The 18,849-nt window shown below is 38.5% G+C and overlaps 1 long non-coding RNA gene across 1 annotated transcript; it reads right to left on the reverse strand.

Annotated features, from left to right (window-relative positions):
- Positions 1–362: 362 nt before the first annotated feature.
- On the reverse strand, positions 363–10,975 carry LOC139177071 (uncharacterized). The gene is made up of 4 exons (XR_011561482.1): positions 10,544–10,975; positions 5,789–5,919; positions 2,695–2,911; positions 363–1,282 (listed from the first exon to the last, which is right to left on the reverse strand). It is a non-coding gene; the product is annotated as an uncharacterized lncRNA (long non-coding RNA).
- Positions 10,976–18,849: the final 7,874 nt, after the last annotated feature.

Consider the following 18,849-nt stretch of genomic DNA (forward strand, 5'->3'; position numbering starts at 1 on the left):
GGTTCGATCCCTGTTCAGGGAGCTAAGATTTCACAGGCCTCATGGCCAAAAAAAAAAAAAAAAAAAAAAAACCCACAAAGTAGAAGCATTATTATAACAAATTCAATAAAGACTTAAAAAAAATCACTAGTGCCTGGGCTAACCCTCCAAGGTCCTGATTTTACTGGTCCTGGTTGGTAGGATAGATCATTGTTAATAACATACAGCCAGGGTCAAGAACCACTTACCCAATCTTGTCTGTCCCCCAACCCTTCCTCCCAGGGCAGACCTCCACACTTGTCTTTCTAAATCACAGTTTAGTTAGGCACACTACCTGCAATTCTTGAAGAAAAAAAAAAAATTCACACACACACATACACAAGGATGAGAAAAACTTTTTGAGAGTAAATTTTTAATCTACTGATCATGCACAGAAGTTATTTAGCTTTAGAACCTGTAAGGTAACCAAATACAGACATTTTCCCCTAGCCATATATTTGCATGCCCTCCAAAGTAATGGTCTGACTCTAAAAAGATAAGCAATGTATTGTAAGTCTTCAGAGTACTTCATATTAAAGAGATTCCTTAGCAACTTAAAAATGACAAAATACTAACTTATCAATAACTATTATATACATTTATTCTTATCAAATAGTGGAATTCTAGGGTTTTAAAATTATTTATATATTTATTTTCAGCTGTGTTGGGTCTCGCTGCTCACGGGCTTTCTCCAGTTGTGGTGAGTGGGGGCTGCTGCTGCTCATTGCAGTGGCTTCTCTTGTTGCAGCATAGGCTCTGGGGCGTGAGGGCTTCCGTAGCTGCAGCTCCCAGGCTCTAGAGCACTGGTTCAGTAGTTGCGGTGCATGGGCTTCGTTTCCCCGCGGCATGTGGCATCTTCCTGGACCAGGAATCGAACCCATGTTCCCCTGCATGGGCAGCAAGATTCTCAACCATTCTTGAACCACCAGGGAAGTCCAATTCTAGGGTTTTTACTAAAGAATCTTACATGCTAAAGAGAAAATAAAAGAGAATGCCAGGATACACTGATGGGGGAGGTTCTTTGGGACCTGGGGTCAAGGCAGGGCCTCTTGGAGAAGGTGTCATTTGATCTCAGCCCCAAGTGAAGAGAAGGTAGTAGTTACGGGACCATCTGGGGAAGAAGGCTTTCCAGGCAGAGGGAATCATCAGCAAGAAAAGCTGGCAGAGGTTTCCGGCTTGGTGATCAGTGAAGAAAGGCCATAGTCCAGCCTCTTCAGATGACACACAGCAGTTTATCATCCCAAATACGGAGCACCCCAACCAGCTGAAGGGCAGAAAACAAACACCACAAAATAAATGAGGAATAGGAGCCAAATACAGTTTCAAAGCACCATGAACAAGCACAGCTGGTGTTACAGGCAGTGTGCTGGGGACGATATTATGCGCTTTTGCATAACATTTATCAAGAACAGAGAATGGCATGGCCCCGCTCAGTTTTCCCTAGGAGTGATACAAAATAATCTTTTATTAATCTTATTTTAAATTTGTTACCATTGTACATGATCTCAGAAGACCAAGTGGAGAACATTTGAAATAAATCAAAGGAATAAATGAATATGAAAGAAAAGACAATTATATGCTGCAATAAAAATTTCTGCCCATTCTGTTACACTGTAAAGCATTTTGTAAATGTAAATATTGTACATAAATGTTAAATAAATCTATTAATATGAACTTCCTCTGGGTTTTTAAAAATAAGAATCTCGGTAGGCAAAGAGTTAGCATTTCATATTGAAAAGTTCCCTCAGGCCCACATTTTCCAGCTTCTAACAGTTACCACAAGGAAGCCATTATCCCAGTAGAGACAATGAGAGTGATGCTCAAAAGCCTTGAGTTGGGGGCAGACAGACCCAGGCTCAAATTCCTACATGGCCATTTAATAATTGCGTGACCTCGAACAAGGTAAGGTATCTTTCCAAGCCCTTATATTGAAATGTCTAAAATGTAATGATTCTTTTTATCGAAAATTGTTATTGTTGGAACAAAAGGAGGTTCTGTTGAGAATAGGGAGCAGTGGCCATGGCATCTTCATGTTCACCATTCCTCCCATCATCTTCTCATCAGAGGGCATGGCTGTGTGCAGGGGGCTCATGCTCACACACTTAGAAAAACGCAGGACAGGCTCAGGATAGAAGAAAACTGTGGCATGGCTGCCCCCCTCCCTTTGGAAGACTTGTAACGGACAACAAGCCCGCTGTAGCTTTATCCACCCATCCTCTCTGACAGTTAAGAATCCAGGACTGATGAGCTCAGTTTGTTGCCAACTGGTTGTCTATATCTAGCCTAACCGGTTTGACTTCTCCTTCTTGGTTGAGGAATTTGATAATAATCTTAAGAAGGGTTTCTGGAGAGAATCTTTCCTGCAACAAATTGTTACCCGGAAACTCATAAAGGATACCATCCATCCATACAAATAGAAATTCAACTATGTGGCAATTAGTTACTTTGGAGGACTATAGAGATTAATGTTACTCGTGATGGAGAAAGATATTCCACTTTAGGCATAATTCCCATACTGCCAGCAGGGGTATGAACATATTTTTTTCCCTTTTCCATTCAAAACAAAGACAATGAGTGCATTAATTAGAAGCTGTTGGATTTATTCTAGGTAACAACTCAGAATATATATTGAGAGAGGGAAAGGGAAAAGACTAATCAGGAGTCATCTATTACTACCTCATCTGTTGGTGAGGTTACACTCCCAGGATTCCAGCTGTCTGTCCTGAGTTTACTCTGCTTCACAGCTTTGGACCCTCTGCAGAGTGACTGATCAAAATGACCATGCCCCTGTGCTTCACCAGAATAACCATGGCCTCCTCTGGACCAAAGGGTGGACTGTTTCCTTACTGACATCATTAAACACTAGGTGTATCTGGATGACAAATTTTGTTCTCTGTAGGACAAAAAAGACACAGAAGGTTAGCTGCTGTTCCATGTGTGTGTGCTCAGTCTCTCAGTCGTGTCCGACTCTGTGACCCCATGGCCTGTAGCCCACCAGCCTTCTCTGTCTATGGGATTCTCCAGGCAAGAATACTGGAATGGATTGCCATTTCCTCCTCCAGGGGATCTTCCTGACCTAGGGATCGAACCCATGTCTCCTGCGTCCCTATATTGCAGGCAGATTTTGATTACTAAATGACCTTATGAACACAAAGTCTTAAAGGTCTAGCATGGGTTTGCGGTGGTGATTTAGTCGCTCAGTCGTGTTCAACTCTTGCAACCCCCACTGACTGTAGCCCACCAGGCTCCTCTGCTCATAGGATTTCCCAGGCAAGAATACTGGAGTGGGTTGCCATTTCCTTCTCCAAGGGACCTTCCCAACCCAGGTCTCCTGCATTGCAACAGATTCTTTACTGACTAAACCACCAGGGAGCATGGGTGCAAGCACACTTAATATTCAAAATACTACATGAGTTATGTAGAATAAACAAGCTGTTGAGTTTCATGGAAAAAAAAAATTAATGACCCCAGAGTGAGAACTCAGGTTTAAATCTGAGTTTGATTACTGAGCAGCTGTGTGACCTTGGATGTGGTCATTTCACTTGTCAGAATATATTTACTCATCTATAAAATGGGAATGATAATATTTACTTCAGGTTCCTCATAGCACTGTGGTGGAAATTAAAACAGAGAGTGTATGTGAAAGCACTCTGAAAACTGCCAGAGGAGCTGCCGTGTAAATGGTATCATTATTACCAATTTCTAGAAATTATTGAACACCATATCCTTAGACCATATCAGCAAGTAGACACCTGACAAATGAGAACTCATTACTGTGTCATATCCCATTGTCTCTGGCTGTTTTCATCCTCAGCTGATAGGGTGGGCCTGTGGGCCCTGTTAGCATAAATCCTTGGTAGAGGGCATTTCTCTAAAGGTAGAAAGAATTTCTAGACCCTGTCCCACCGCACCTCTGTGTCCTTCCACATACTCATACCACCAAACATACATCACTCAAAATTCCTAAAGCAAGGTAAGAGAAACATAGGAAATATATAAGCTCCTCTGTTTTAGATTTCCCCACTGTTGTCAAGATTCTTTACAGATCCAAATGGCCACAGCCTCAACTCCTGAAATCCTTGTAGAATAATAACTGTCTATTTACCATGTGTTGAGCGCTAACTGTAGTGGGTCACAGTGCAGAGTATCTTTTTTAATCCTCACAACAAGCATATGGAATACTGTTACTGCTCCCAGTTGAAAGATTGGGAAGTTGAGACTTGAAGAGGTTAAGCAACCTTCCTGAGGGTCATATGCTAGCTCCTAAGTGGCAGAGATAGGACTAGACTCTAGGTCTGCTTGGCTTCAAAGTCCATGGTCTGACTGCTGCATTATCAAGTTTCTCCTAAAACACTGTTCTGTTGTTATTGTTAGTTTTGTGTAGAACCTGCCATTGGGAGAAGTGGTTATTGAGCACTTAGACTTCTTCAACGTCAAATTAGAGACTGTCAAATGATTCATTTTTCCACCTAACAGATATTTCCAACCAACAAATACCTACTGTCTGCTAGGTATTGCACTGGGGAGGGAGGGGTCTGACACTGTGAATGAATCCTGTCTCTTAATCCTAAAAGAGATTTGGTGTAAGGATAACAAATCAATGACAACTTTTTCTCTAAGGTGTGTTGACATGTATTGCATCAGGAAAACCCCTTCAAATTATAATACAAATTCATGAGGATTTTCTTCATCATCTATAAAAAAAAGTCACCCTAGGATTTCTTTAATTTCATGCATTCAATCCATGAAACAATAAAAATTTGCTAGGTTTTTATTAGGAGGCAGTCACTGTGCTAACCAACCTAAAGACAATATTACATCTATGAACACTTTGTTTACTCACTGCCATTCCAGAAATACCAGAGAACATCAAATGTTAACACATGTTCATTCTTAGTTATGTAACTTGACAGGGAAAGAAGGTAGTTGAGATAAAAGTACATATATCTATAAAGCTTTGTGTGTATATATATATATCTCTCCATATATCACTATGACCAAGAATTTGAGACTCTTCCCACTTTAAACTTTCACAAAGATGTTTTGAGCTTATAAACAATCTTCTTAATTTGCTCTGTGGGGGCTTCCCTGGTTGTCCAGTGGTTAAGAATCCACCTTCCAATGCAGGGGACATGGGTTCGATCCCTAATCAGGGAAATAAGATCCCACATGCTGTGGGGTATCTAAGCCCTCATGCCACAGCTACTGAGCCCACATACACTGGAGCGTGTGTGTAGCAACCAGAGAATTACACGTGCTGCAACAGAGATTCCCTGTGCTGCGACTAAGACCAACACAGCCAAATAAATAAATGATTTTTTTACATTTGCTCTGTGGAAGAAATGTTTATAAACCGTACAATAGCTAAAATTAGGCTGCAAAAAAATAAAAGAGGTAAAGGGAGAAATGAAAGGCAGCACAGGTAAGCTAGAAGCTAAGTAAATTCTTAAATAAGCATCAGGGTTTTTAATGAGCTTTTCATGCTTTCTGAGCACCCAGATCAAATCAAGCTTTCATTTTTCTGAATGATGGTTCCACTTTGTACATTAAGCTTATTTTCAGATTTGTGGGGGCCTTCTCTTGGAGAGATAGATGTAAACTCCCCGAAGGAAATGGCCTGGCTGTATTTCTTTATACCTCCACACTGAACAAAACAATTCTGGGCACATAACAGGCACTGAATACGTACTTGCTGATTAACAGATTAAGATTCTTGGAAAGTTAACAGTAGTACATGAAAGATTGCAGAGAACATAAACAGAGATAGTACCTAAAAGCCACCATCTTCCCATCTGTTGGAAGCAGTTAGAATATGGTGGTTAAGAAGTCAAGTTCTGTCATTTTCTATTTATGAATTTTTAGGAAAATTACTTAATCTTCTGTGCCTCAGTTTATTTTCACCTATAAAAATGAAAAAAAAAAAAAAACAAAACCAGATTGTCTATATTATAAAGCTGTTATGAGAATAAAATTTAGTTAATATAATAGCATTTATAACACTAGCATATGATAAATGGATAATAAATGTTAGCTATCATTATTTGTGATTCTTTTCTCTTATTTTTGAGACTGCAGAAGTGATTTAAAATGAGAAAGATGATGTAACAGATTGATTTACTTCAAAGATAATAGGAAATTTAGTTCTTTACCACCACTAAGTTTAACTTAAATAATGAAATTCACAGTTGACTTCAGGTAAAGAATGGCAGACTGCCCATGTGCATCTACTTTCACTCCCTCCCAAGACCATTAAAATGGCAGAAACAATCTTATTTACTGGGCTGCATTGGGTTTTAGTTGCCACATGTGGGCTTAGTTGCCCGAAGGCATGTGGGATCTTAGTTCCACAACCAGGGATTGAACCCGAGCCCTACTGCATCGCAAGGCGGATTCTTAACCACTGGACCACTAGAGAAGTCCCAGAAAACAATCTTTCAAAGGGATAAACCCATAGGGATTTGGAGAATTAAGAGAGGATATAACAGCAAGTTTCTTCAGTCAAACCCTCACATCTATGGAAACTGGGTTTATATCAGTTCTGACATGGATTGCAGAACAGTGGGGAAGGATAGAGCGTGGTTGGAAAAACACAACAGAGCATCTAAGAGATGTGAAACAATGACAAAAGATCTGACTTATGTACAATTGGCATCCCAGGAAGAAAAATAAGGAGAAATAATACTCAAGAATATTCCAAAATGAATAACAGATACCAAACAACTCAAAGAACACCTAGCAGAATTAACACTCCCCTCCCCAAGATACGCCCACACCATATGCATATTACATAGAAACTGCTGAAAACCAGAGACAAAGGAAATTATGAAGGCAGCCAGTGAAAAAAAAGACACACAGCATATAGAGGAATGAAAATTAAAGACTTAAAGTAGACTTCTCCAGAAACTATACAAGGGATGAGGCTCTGTAGCCGAACATCAGCAAAAACCTGTCAAGTCGGAATCCTATACCCAGCAAAAATGTCTTTCAAAAAGGAACAGGAAATAAAGACTTTCCTGAACCAAAACCATAAAACAAATATGAGCAAATTCATTGCCAGTAGATCAATGTTACAAGTAATGTTAAAGAAAGTTCTTCAGACAGAAGCATATAATAGCAGACAGAAATCTGAATCCTCGCAAAGAAATTAAGAGCACTGGAAATAGAATAACTAAAGATAAACAAAGTCCAAATTTAATTTTTTGTTGCTTTTAGTTGCTCTGAAAGATAACCACCTAAAGCAAAAAGAGTAAGATTGTGTATTTATAGCACATGTAAGAGTAAATACGTGGCAAAAACAGAACAAGAGATGAGAGAAGAAACTGGGGATATAGTGTCCTTATAGCAGGCATGAAGTGGGATACAATGTGAAAGCAGACTGATTAAATAAGATGTACATGGTAAACCCTAAAGTATTCAATTTTTTAAAAAGAGTTGTACATGATAATTCAATAGTAGAAATACCATTGACTCATAGAAAATGCTCAATTAATTAAAAAGGAGGCAAAATGAAAGGAAACAAAAGACAAAACGGAACAAATAGGAAACAGCTGGTTAGATGGTAGATTTTAATTCAACCATATCGATAATCACATTAAATGTAAGTTACACTAACTCAAAGATAGATTGTTATATTAGATAAAAAGCAAGTCTCAACTATATGCTGGCTACAAGAATACCACTTTAAATATAAAGACATAAATAGATTAAAAGAATGAAAAAAGATATTCCATGCAGACACTACTCAAAAGAAAGCTAAAGTAGCTTTATTAATATCAAAACAAGATTGGACAAGAAATATTACCAGTGATAGAAAGGCTTATTACCTGATGAAAAAGGATTCAATTCTCCAAGAAGACAGAAACATTAATGACTTTATGCCTATAATTTCAACAACTTAGAACAAGTGGACAAATCCCTCAAAAAGCACATCTTACCAAAATTAGCACAAGAAGACATAGAAAAAAATCAAAGAGCTTTATATCCATTTTCAAAATTGAATTCATAATTAAAAACCTTTCAACAAAGAAAGCCTCAGGTCCAGATGGCTTTACTCATAAATTCTATCAAAGGTTTAAGGACAAAACTAATACCAGTGTTATATAAACTCTTTGAGAAAATAGAAGGAAATGCTTTTCAAGTAGTTTAATGAGGCCAACATAACCCTGTTATTAAAACCTGACAAAGACATTACAAGAAAAAAAATTATAGACCAATATCTTACATGAATAAATATACAAAGTCCTCAATAAAATATTAACAAATCAAATTCAGTGTTATATGAAAAGGACAAATGTTATTAATAAATGGAGCTTATGCCGGGATTAAAGGTTGGTTTTACATTATGAAATCAATAGTTGTAATTCATCACATTAACAGAATCAAAGAGAAGAAAAATCTCAATTGATGCAAAAACATTTTTGACAAAATGTCATACTCATTCATGAAAAGAAACTCAGAACACTAGGAAAAGAAAGGAATTTCATCAACTTGATAATGGGCATATATGAAAAAACAACAGTTAATGTCATACTTAATGGTGAAATATTGAATGCTTCTTAGTTCAGGAACAAGACACCCAATGTCTCCACATCTATTCAACAATATACTGGAAACCCTATCTAGCACAACAATGTAAGAAAAAAATAAAAGTATAAAAATTAAAAAGAAGCAGAAGTCTTTTTTTTTTTGCAGTTGACATGATTGTATATAGAAAACACTCTAAGGAATCTACTCCCACAAAACAACTAAAACTGAAAAGTGAATTTAGTCACAAGAATTAAGGTCAATATACAAAATTTATATTTCAAAAGTTACCAGCAAATTATGAGAAAGTGAAATTAAAAAGTAATCCATTTACATTTGTAGGAAAGGCATAAATACTCAAAGATAAAGTTAAGAAAATATAGATAAGACTTAAATTCTTAAAACTGCTACATACTGTAGAAAGTTATAAATAAAAACTTAAACCATATAATATGTTTAGGGATGGGAAAAATCAATACTGCTAAAGTATCAATTCACCCTTAATTGATCTATAAATTCAGTACAGTCCCAATCAAAATTCCATGAGGCTTGTAGTAGAAATTAACAAGTTGATTATATATGTACATGAAAATGCAAAAGCTAAAAAATAGTAAAAATAACCTGAGAAAGAAAAACAAATTTTGAAAACTTGTACTTTTAAATTGTGCTGAAAACTACAATAATTAAGATGCTGTTACTTGCATAAGGAAGATAATAAAAGTCAGTGAAGCAGAATAAAGTCCTGAAATACACACACACACACACACACACACACACATCCTTTGTGGAAAGGAAAGTTTTCCCAACAAATGATGCTAGAACAATTGTATACTCATATTTAAAAAAGAAAGAACCTCAACCTCTACATCACACCATAGACAAAAATTATATTTAGATAGGAAAGGAATCCTTCATGTAAAATCTGAAACTAGAAAGCTTCAATGTTTTCTAAAAGAAAACATAGAAGAATATTTGCATGATCTCCTGGTTGGCAAAGAGCTCTTTGATAAGATACAAAAAGTACAAATCATAAAAAAAATCATAAGATGGACATAACCAAAATTTAAAATTTCTCTTCATCAAGTAATACCACTGAGAATATAAAAAGATAAACTACAGACTGGGAGAGAGATTTGCAAAGTCGATTTCTGACAAAGAGCTTGTTATCTAGAATGTATCAAACTTCCATAAATCAATAATAAAAACATCCCCAAAGTGGAAACAAATGAGTATCAATAAAGAAAATTGACATACAGTAGTATTTTCATACAATGGAACGCTACTTGGTAGTTAAAAGAAATAAGTTTCTGCATGAATCTCAAACATATCATTTTGAGCAAAAGAAGTCAGGAACAAAAGAGTACATAATATCTAATGCCTTACAGAGAGTTCCAGAGCAGGTAGGTCTAATCTACAGTGAAAGAAATAAGAAGGGTGATTGCTTTACAGAAGGGGACTGATTGCAAAGATCTATAAGGGAACTTTTGGGGGTACTGCAAATGTTCTGCAGTTTAGTGTACAGGTACGTCAGTATATTCTTTCATTAAAATATATATGGTGATGGACAGGGAGGCCTGGCGTGCTGCAGTCCATAGGGTCGCAAAGAGTCGGGCACGACTGAACGACTGAACTGAACTGAAAATATATTGAATGGTACATTGAAAATCTGTGCATTCATTGTATATAAATTATACCCTGGTTTTTAAAAAGAGTAATTAAGGAAAATCCACCTTCATGGTCAAGGGAAGAAGCAAGTCACATTTATGTAACATCCCAAAACTGGTAAAGCAAAACAACCTATTTCTCCCTGTGACATTATTTTCTAAATAATCTGCTGTAAGAATTGAAAGTGGTTGCCTCTGATGGGCAGGGTGGGGAGCTGGGGAGAAGGCTTAATTTTTTTTATTTTTTAATCACAAAACCTGGAACTACTTGACCCTTCAAAAATCTGTGTATATATAACTTTAGTAAAAATAGAGAACAACAACAACAAAAATCATACCCATTTGCAAGTTGGTGATATTAGCTTCCATAGAGAATTACTGACATTCGTTTTCAAGAGGAAATTATTTCTGATGGGTGAATCTGGCAGAACTTCAGGCTGTTAAGACCAGGAGACTTGCGTCAGTCCATTTGCTGTTGGTGTTCATGTGGGCCACCTTGTTACCAGTCAAGCAGAAAAGACAGCAGGGAACTCAACACATCCAGGGTGATAATACACTGGAAAGGGGGGCATTAAATTAGAGGAAGTGAGCAGAACTGTGCCAGAAACCCGGTCTGTACTCCCTAATTACAGAGCCTCACTTTCACCAAACTGACACCAATGTTAAGTCAAATTAAATATTGTCTAATTAACCAGCATATACAAGAATTCAAGCCCAGTGACTAGGTAGGATTCAGCCCAATAAAGGAAACTTGAGTACTTGTAAATGCTCAGTCACTCCCCCCACCCCACCCCCACCTGCCATCTCCACCAACCGCTACAAGATTTGTCCATTTTGTTTTCACGCATCTCCACTTCTCAGGGCTCTGCTTGTAATATTTACAGAAAAAGGCAATGCTGGTAAACAGTTTCACACAATGAGGTGTGAGAGTTGATAGGGTCCTATTCAAGCTCTGAACTCTCCTGATGAGCTGCCAAAAGTCGTTATGAATGGCCCGGCTGACAGGGTGATGACTGATAAAGGAAAAAACAAACAGCTCTGGTAATTCATGAAAACACACAGTGTTGAGACAACTCAAAGTGCGAGTGACAGTTAAGATAATGGAATTTTGGAAGTGTTTCTTAAAGGGATCCTCAGTATACAATTATTCTGTTAATAGATTCTTCCTTAATGTAGCTGGATCTTCAACTTTTTTTCCGCTGAAAGATATTTATTATGATCGTTGGCAGAGAGGTGCTGGTCTGGGCTTTCATACTATGATCAGTTTTTCATATAATTTCCTCTTTCCAGAGCAGGATGAATTTTAGCTGAAGCCTGTGCCTGCCATTTAAAGAAATAAAATATCCTATTTCCATTTCTATTATGAGAAACATTTCAAAGCATTCTTCCCTCATTTCTTTCATTTATAAACCATTTGCCACAAACCTTTGATTAGAAAATAAATATTGGTTTACACACTCAACTGCTAATATTTTAAAAGACAACAATTTAAATGTGGTTGAAGTCAATTTCCAATTCACATAGCCTATTTGGGGTTCGTTTCCTTAAATCAGGCGTGACCAAGCAAGAAAGTATCAATTTGTCACTGTTTTGCCTTTGTGCCCAATGTTTTTTCATGAAGTGCATTGTGGTTTCTGTAACAATGGCCTATTTCTCAATTAATGTTTTAGAAAGCAGGAATATAAAGATATATATAAAGCATGTGTTTATGTACATAGACTACTGCAGCAAATAAGGGGAATGTGTTCACAAAAGTTATATTTTAGAGCCCAGCTACTGAGAGGTCTGGGAACAAGCAGCTTGTTAAAAATGCAGAATCTCAGTCCTGCCCAAACCACTGTCCCCCTGCCCCCACAGAATCACATAATTTGCATTTAAACAAGATCCCCAAGTGATTCATATGCACATAAGGTTTTGGGGATCTCTCTAATTTAGATGATTGAGTTTTTTACCTAAGCTTCCCTGATAGCTCAGTTGGTAAAGAATCTGTCTGCAACACAGAAGACCTCGGTTTGATTCCTGGGTTGAGAAGATCCCCTGGAGAAGAGAAAGGCTACTCACTCCAGTATCCTGGCCTAGAGAGTTCCATGGACTGTATAGTCTGTGGAGTCACAAAGAGTCGGATACCACTTTTACTTTTCACCTTAATAGTTTAAGTTTTAGAGAGGAGAAAGCTTATAGATAAGAGGATCCATATTTTCCAAAAAGTTTAAAACTATGTCATAAATACTTTAAAGCTGCCTCCAAATTGTTTAATATCTTCATTCAAAGTTCTTACTTTCTTTTCCTCCCCTTGAAGAAGTCTTAGAGCATCCTTGAACTCACCAAGCCTTCTAAGGGAGATTCATCCTTTTCATGAATCATGTTCCTTTACCCCAAACATTGATAGAGTTGTCCAGCACATTCCTGAAGGATAAGCATGGTGGAAGGGTAGAGCCTGGATATTAAAAATCCAGAACCTATTGTTAGATTTAAAAAATTGAATCACTGTAGTGAACCATATTACTTTTATAACTAATAAAAACATTTTAAAAACATTTAACGGAGAAGGCAATGGCACCCCACTCCAGTACTTTTGCCTGGAAAATCCCATGGATGGAGGAGCCTGGTAGGCTGCAATCCGTGGGGTCGATAAGAGTCAGACACGGCTGAGCAACTTCGATTTCACTTTTCACTTTCATGCATTGGAGAAGGAAATGGCAACCCACTCCAGTGTTCTTGCCTGGAGAATCCCAGGGACAGGGGAGCCTGGTGGCTGCCGTCTATGGGGTCACACAGAGTCAGACACGACTGAAGTGACTTAGCATAGCATAGCATAGCAAAAACATTTAAAACAATCATATTTTGATTGTAATGTTGACTGTTCTGCTAATATAAGACAGAGTTGAGTATTTTACAGGAGAGATGACAGAATCCTTGGAAAGGCCTAGACAATAGAAGTAGCTTTCACTCACCTGCTAAAGTCTGCAAAAATCCACCACTGGACGCATATTCCTTTCATTTTGTAGTTGATGGTATTTGTGGCATCTTCTTTAGACTTGGAGGGATCTTGAGATGTAGTCCAGCTCTCAACAAATTTCCTGGGTGTTGAGAAATTTAAAAACATGTAAACACTTAGGATGGACTGAAAAACTGTAAACAAAGACAAAAGACAAAGGGTAAACTGGAGGAAATATTTGCCTTCAGGGCTCATTTCCTCGATTGAAAAGGGGTCTATATAATTCAGGTGGAGAAAGATATACCAGTGGAAAAGTGGACAAAGGATATGGATAGGCAATTCACACTCAGAAGTAAAAAATACAAACAGGGAACAAATGCATGAAATGGTGCTCAATGATATTGATAGTTAAAGACAAATCCAAGCAACTATGGGAGAATGGATCTTACCTATCGTGTTGGCAAAAATGAAAATACTTGATAACATCAAAGAGGTGCATTCATCCACTGTAGATGAGAATGTATTGGTCTGACTGTTTATAAGGGCGCTTTGGTAGTATCAATCCAAATTCTGAATATACAGAAATTCTAATCCAGCTACTTTACTGCCAGGAATTTAATCTAGAAGAATACTTGCAAAAGTACCTTGGACGAGATGGATGAGGCCCTGCAGCGCAGCATGACTTGCAGTATTAGATTGGTAGCATCTACAAGGAGCATCACTCCAGAGAGCTGGCAGCCATGACAGCGCAACCCAACAAAAGAAGACTACAGCATCTGGGGGCCAGCTGGGCTCTGGGGGGACTTTCTGCAACATTCCATTTGCCTAGTTTAGGCCTCTGCATGATGGAGCGACCGCAGAGCCATTTTGCAATGGGATTACTTGAAAGTTGGCTTGTAGGAAGTATTGATCACCTCTTATGGTCTTTCTCCCCAGAAACTTGGTGCTGGAACAGCTCAGCGTGTCACCTGACTTCAAGGAAACCACCCAGGTATGTCCAATGTGTGTTAAAAGCAGGTGCTGTTGATCTGATTCTCAGAGCTGTGTCACATTGACGACACACAGCCGATGAGTTAAATCCCTTTTGACACGTTACACCAGCCTCTGACGTGTTACTGATGTAAAATGACATAATTTGTTGAAAATGGTAATATTTAAAACTATGATAATATATAGATCCAAATAACCAGCAGGTAATATCACTTTCAAATATTAAAATGGAATGATAGTAATTACTTGGTCCCATTCTGAAAATGCACCTTTCTCAGAATGATGATAATCACATAATAATAGCAACTAACATCTACTTAATACCTGCTATTTACAGACATATGTTATGTGGATTATCTCACATCCTCTTCACAACAGCCCTCTCAGGTAGGTATGATTAATAACCCCATTTTGTAGACTAGAAAACCAAAGGCCAGAGAAGTGAAGTAACCTGCCAGAGGTCACACGGCTGCTAAGTGGCAGAAGCCCCTTAGCAACATGGCTACATACGCCTTCTTTTAAAGGAATCCAGAAATTTCAATGGGCCTTTTCAAAGTCACTTCAAAACCTAGATGATATCTCTGACACACACACTGAAAAAGAAATACGGAGCATGTAAATGGTATGCTTGGCTTGCTACATGAAAGTCATCAGGCCAGTGATTCAGCTTTTATGAACCACTGTTTCTTTATCTTACAATGGAGATAATGACAGTACCTTCATTACAAAAATTGTGGTGAGAATTCAACACTGTTAGGAGCTGAATGTGTCTCCCTCTCCCTCATCCCAAATTTATATATTGAAGCCCTAATCTCTAGAACGGTTTGGAGATAGAGCCTTTAAAGAAGTGATTAAGTTATAAAATGAGGCCATTTGGGTGGCCCCCTAGTTAATCCATTCTAACTAATGAGGGTCCTTATAAGTAGAGGACATGAGGGCAAGAGGCACACGGATGCTTACACACAGAGGACTGGCCAGTGAGGACACAGCAAGAAGGCAGCCATCTGCAAGCCCAGGAGAGACCAGACTCGCCAATACCTTGATCTTGGACTCCCAGTCTCCAGAAATATGAAAAAATAAATTCCTATTCTTGAAGCTACTCAATGTGGTATTTTGTTATAGCAGCCCTGAAAAATATTTCAAATATATTTGGAATAACTACCATAATATCCAGCAAATAGTAAGTGCTCAGTAAATGGTTTTAGTATTAGTTCAGTTGTGAATACACACACACACATACACTGTCACACACACACTCACAGCCTTTGTTTTGACTTAAGGGGCATGTATCCTAAGGTACATAATCTGAAAAATGCCTCTGGTCCAAACAAAAGACTTTTCATGAGACGTTTAATTAAAAGACTAAGGATTTCCCTGGTGGTCCAGTGGTTAAGAATCTGCCTGCCAATGCAGGGGACACAGGTTCAATCCCTGGTTCCAGAAGATTCCACATGCCATGGGGCAACTAAGCCTGCGTGTGGCAATTACTAAAGCCTGTGTGCCCTAGAGCCCATGCTTCACAATAAGAGAAGCCACTGCAATGAGAATCCCAGGACTGCAGCTAGAGAGTAGACCCCACTCATCACAGCTAGAGAAGGCCTACGCACAGCAAAGAAGACCCAGCACAGACAAAAATAAATAAAATTATAAAAAGAGAAATGGTTTAAAAAATTAAAAGACTGAACATAGTTCACTTTTCAAACTAATAAAGTCTAGTTAACACTGATTAAAAGTCAGTTACTATTATATGGCATCCTATTATGATGTTAAAACTGCATGTGACTTTCGAAAGTTCCTTTTTTTGCCTGGTAGCTACACAAAGCACATGTAGTTAAGTCTAGGCTGAAAACTGATGCCATTTGGAGAATAATACACAAAAGTCATGACAGAAAGAGGGTGAGAATATCCAAACATAAACCAGTGTAGACTCCCAGGAAACACAGAACTCTGACATTTCCTTGAATGAAGCTGCCTAGATCAGAGCTGGTCTATAAATGTCTCCTGAAGCACCAGTTCCAATCACTTGCCTTAAACTTGTCTTAAGGAAGGTTCTAATGACGCATCTGGGCCAGGGGAAGAGTGCCAGGTGGATTAGGAATGGCTGTTTGAACAAGGGGAGAAACAGTTACTATTCTGGATCTGGAAATTAGTTGATGGATCCTTCTGACTCCTGAACTTTACGGCCTATCAGATTCAGGCTATTATGCATACTGAATGCATCTCAATTCTGTAAGTCAGCAGTTCTGAATTCACTAAAAAGTAAGTGTTTTCCTTTATTCATCTATTTCTTGAGACATTTAAGCTTTGTTACTTAAGAACATAAGGAGAACACTGCCTCAGGCCAACAAAGACCGTCAACCTAATCACTGTGCAGGTTTCTCAAGCCGACAAATCCATACAATCAGAAGAGGAAGAGAGTTTTTCCTCCAGAAGTCACCATGGTAGCCTTTTAGGCTGCCGCCAACAAATAGGCATGTGGTTCACACATTTGCATCAATCTCTAGCTAGTTACTGTTTAAGTTAACTCCTGATGATTGCATGTTATCATGAAGGAGGCCAGGTCGTGGGATGTGTCACCCACTGAACTGTCCCCTGGAATGTGAGAGGGGACATATTGGCCCCACACCTGAACTTCATTTGTTTCTACACGGAGGACCGAAGCTCCCACTGTAAGCGTGAGTCAAGGCTGATGCAGTAGCCAGCCAACCCTGTCTCCTCAATGGAGAAAGTTATTCCTAATGATTAACAATTAGCATTTGCATCCAAAGCACCAAGCCCAGTTGTCTAAAGTAAGGTGCTAAGAGGTCTAAGAATCTGGGTTTAAGCCCCAAATGGGCCAATTAGCTTCACGCAGAGAAACCTGCAGCTCCACTCCAACTGTAGTCTGCCCTGTGAGTTAGGGGGAGGAAAGAGACAGAAGCCCAGAGGGACAGGGAGACTGACTCAAGTCAGGTTCAGCACCAAAGGGCAGGTGCTGCTGAGAGAACCCCGCCCCCTTTCTCCCCAAGATCATCACAACAGATGTGTAGTCCGCACTCAATACGTATCACTGCAGAAGGATAAGAGAAGATGCTTGATGTTCTAAGTTAGTCATTGCGTCCCAAACATGTGATGCCTGTGGCATCTCACACAGTTCCTTATGCACAGGGATGTGCAATAAGTATCTGTTGACTGGCTACATTTCAAAATAAAAATCAGCCTATTACTTTCATTCGATAGAACAAAGTATGCTCACATCTCTATTAAATCTGTTGAAGGAAGCTGGCTCATGAAGCAACTTATTGTACTGTGTTAAGGATTCTCCCCAAAGTTTGTAAATTAAAAAAGAATTATTATGTTACTTTAAAATTTCACTCAAAATAAGAAGTAGAACAAAATAAGAATTATGTTGGTTTATTTTCAATGGTGAAAACAATCTAGAAGACTTTAAAGGCTTCTTCAAACTTTAAGAAATTCTAACAGGCAAAAATAAATTTTTTTCAAAAATCCAGCAGGCAGGCTGCTGTTAAGATGATGCCATAATTTAGAAACTCATTGTGCTTAATCCCGATATTAAATTAGTTAATAACTTTTTTAAAGAATAATACTTTTCAGAGAGAAAGAGAGCTATTCTTTTCATGACAGTCTGTTGGTAGCTAAATTGTCAGAAGTCACTATAAAGTAAAACATCAACAAACAAAAAGAGAGATGACTCCAGTCAGGGGGTGTCCGGCTTATATTTATTCTAGCTTCATTTATACTCTCCAGCTATGCACAGTGACAGTTTGTGAATGACACATTTCTCATGCCATTCTGGAAGCAGTGCCTCCTCAGGCTGGCTTCACTTGCCACCAGCAGAATTGCCATACTGTGGAAAACATTCTAAATGACTGCTTTTTTTCCTGAGAGATGCAAAAAGATGAGCTTTCATGGACAGCAAGGGATCCCTTAACTGATTCAGTATACTTTGCACATTGTGATAGGAACCTTCCCAATTGAACATTTAGTTATGCTTTTTTAAAAAAACAATAAAAAGTTGCTTCTAAAAGAATGCAATCTCTCATTCAAATATCGGGGTTTCTAGCACCTTATCTGAAGAAACCCCTGTAAATCCTCTCCCCTTTCATTGTCTCCTGAGAGGCTTTAATAACCAGGAAGCACAAAGATGGAACTTGAATTCAGGCAGCATAAGTGGTAACCTTCTCCCCCACTCCCTGTTCTCTACAACCCTGTGGAATGCTTTTTGAAGTCAGAAGGAGCTCCCTAGGAGGTGAGGGCTGACTTTGGCTGCCAGCAAACAGAAATGTTCAGCTACTTAACACGGGGCCACATGTGGCAGCTACAAAAACACCATCAGGATGTGAAATCTACTTGCTTCAGTGGTAATCCCCTTACCCTCAAATCTTTGCAAACCTAGGGAACTATGGGAATAGGTAAACTTGGTGGGGAAGAGTGGAAAGAAATAGCCTGTGATTTTAGTCCAAAATTTGTACTGTTGGGTGAATCTTGGAACATATCCTGCTGTGCTTTTTTTCCACATTGCACTTTGAGTCTGCAGTCTTGGGCTGCATGAGTGTTGTGTTTAACACAAAGCCTGGGGTGGCACAGGGGTTTTGCAAAACTGACTAATAGGTGTTTTATGTTAATTATAAGTCAGAAGAAAGGCGATGTCAGAGTAGGTTCCCAAGGTGCCCTTCTCAGGCTAAGCACTGTATTTACTTAAGTTACATCAGACTA

This window comes from Bos indicus, chromosome 18 (genome assembly GCF_029378745.1).
Source record: "Bos indicus isolate NIAB-ARS_2022 breed Sahiwal x Tharparkar chromosome 18, NIAB-ARS_B.indTharparkar_mat_pri_1.0, whole genome shotgun sequence".
NCBI lineage: Eukaryota > Metazoa > Chordata > Mammalia > Artiodactyla > Bovidae > Bos > Bos indicus.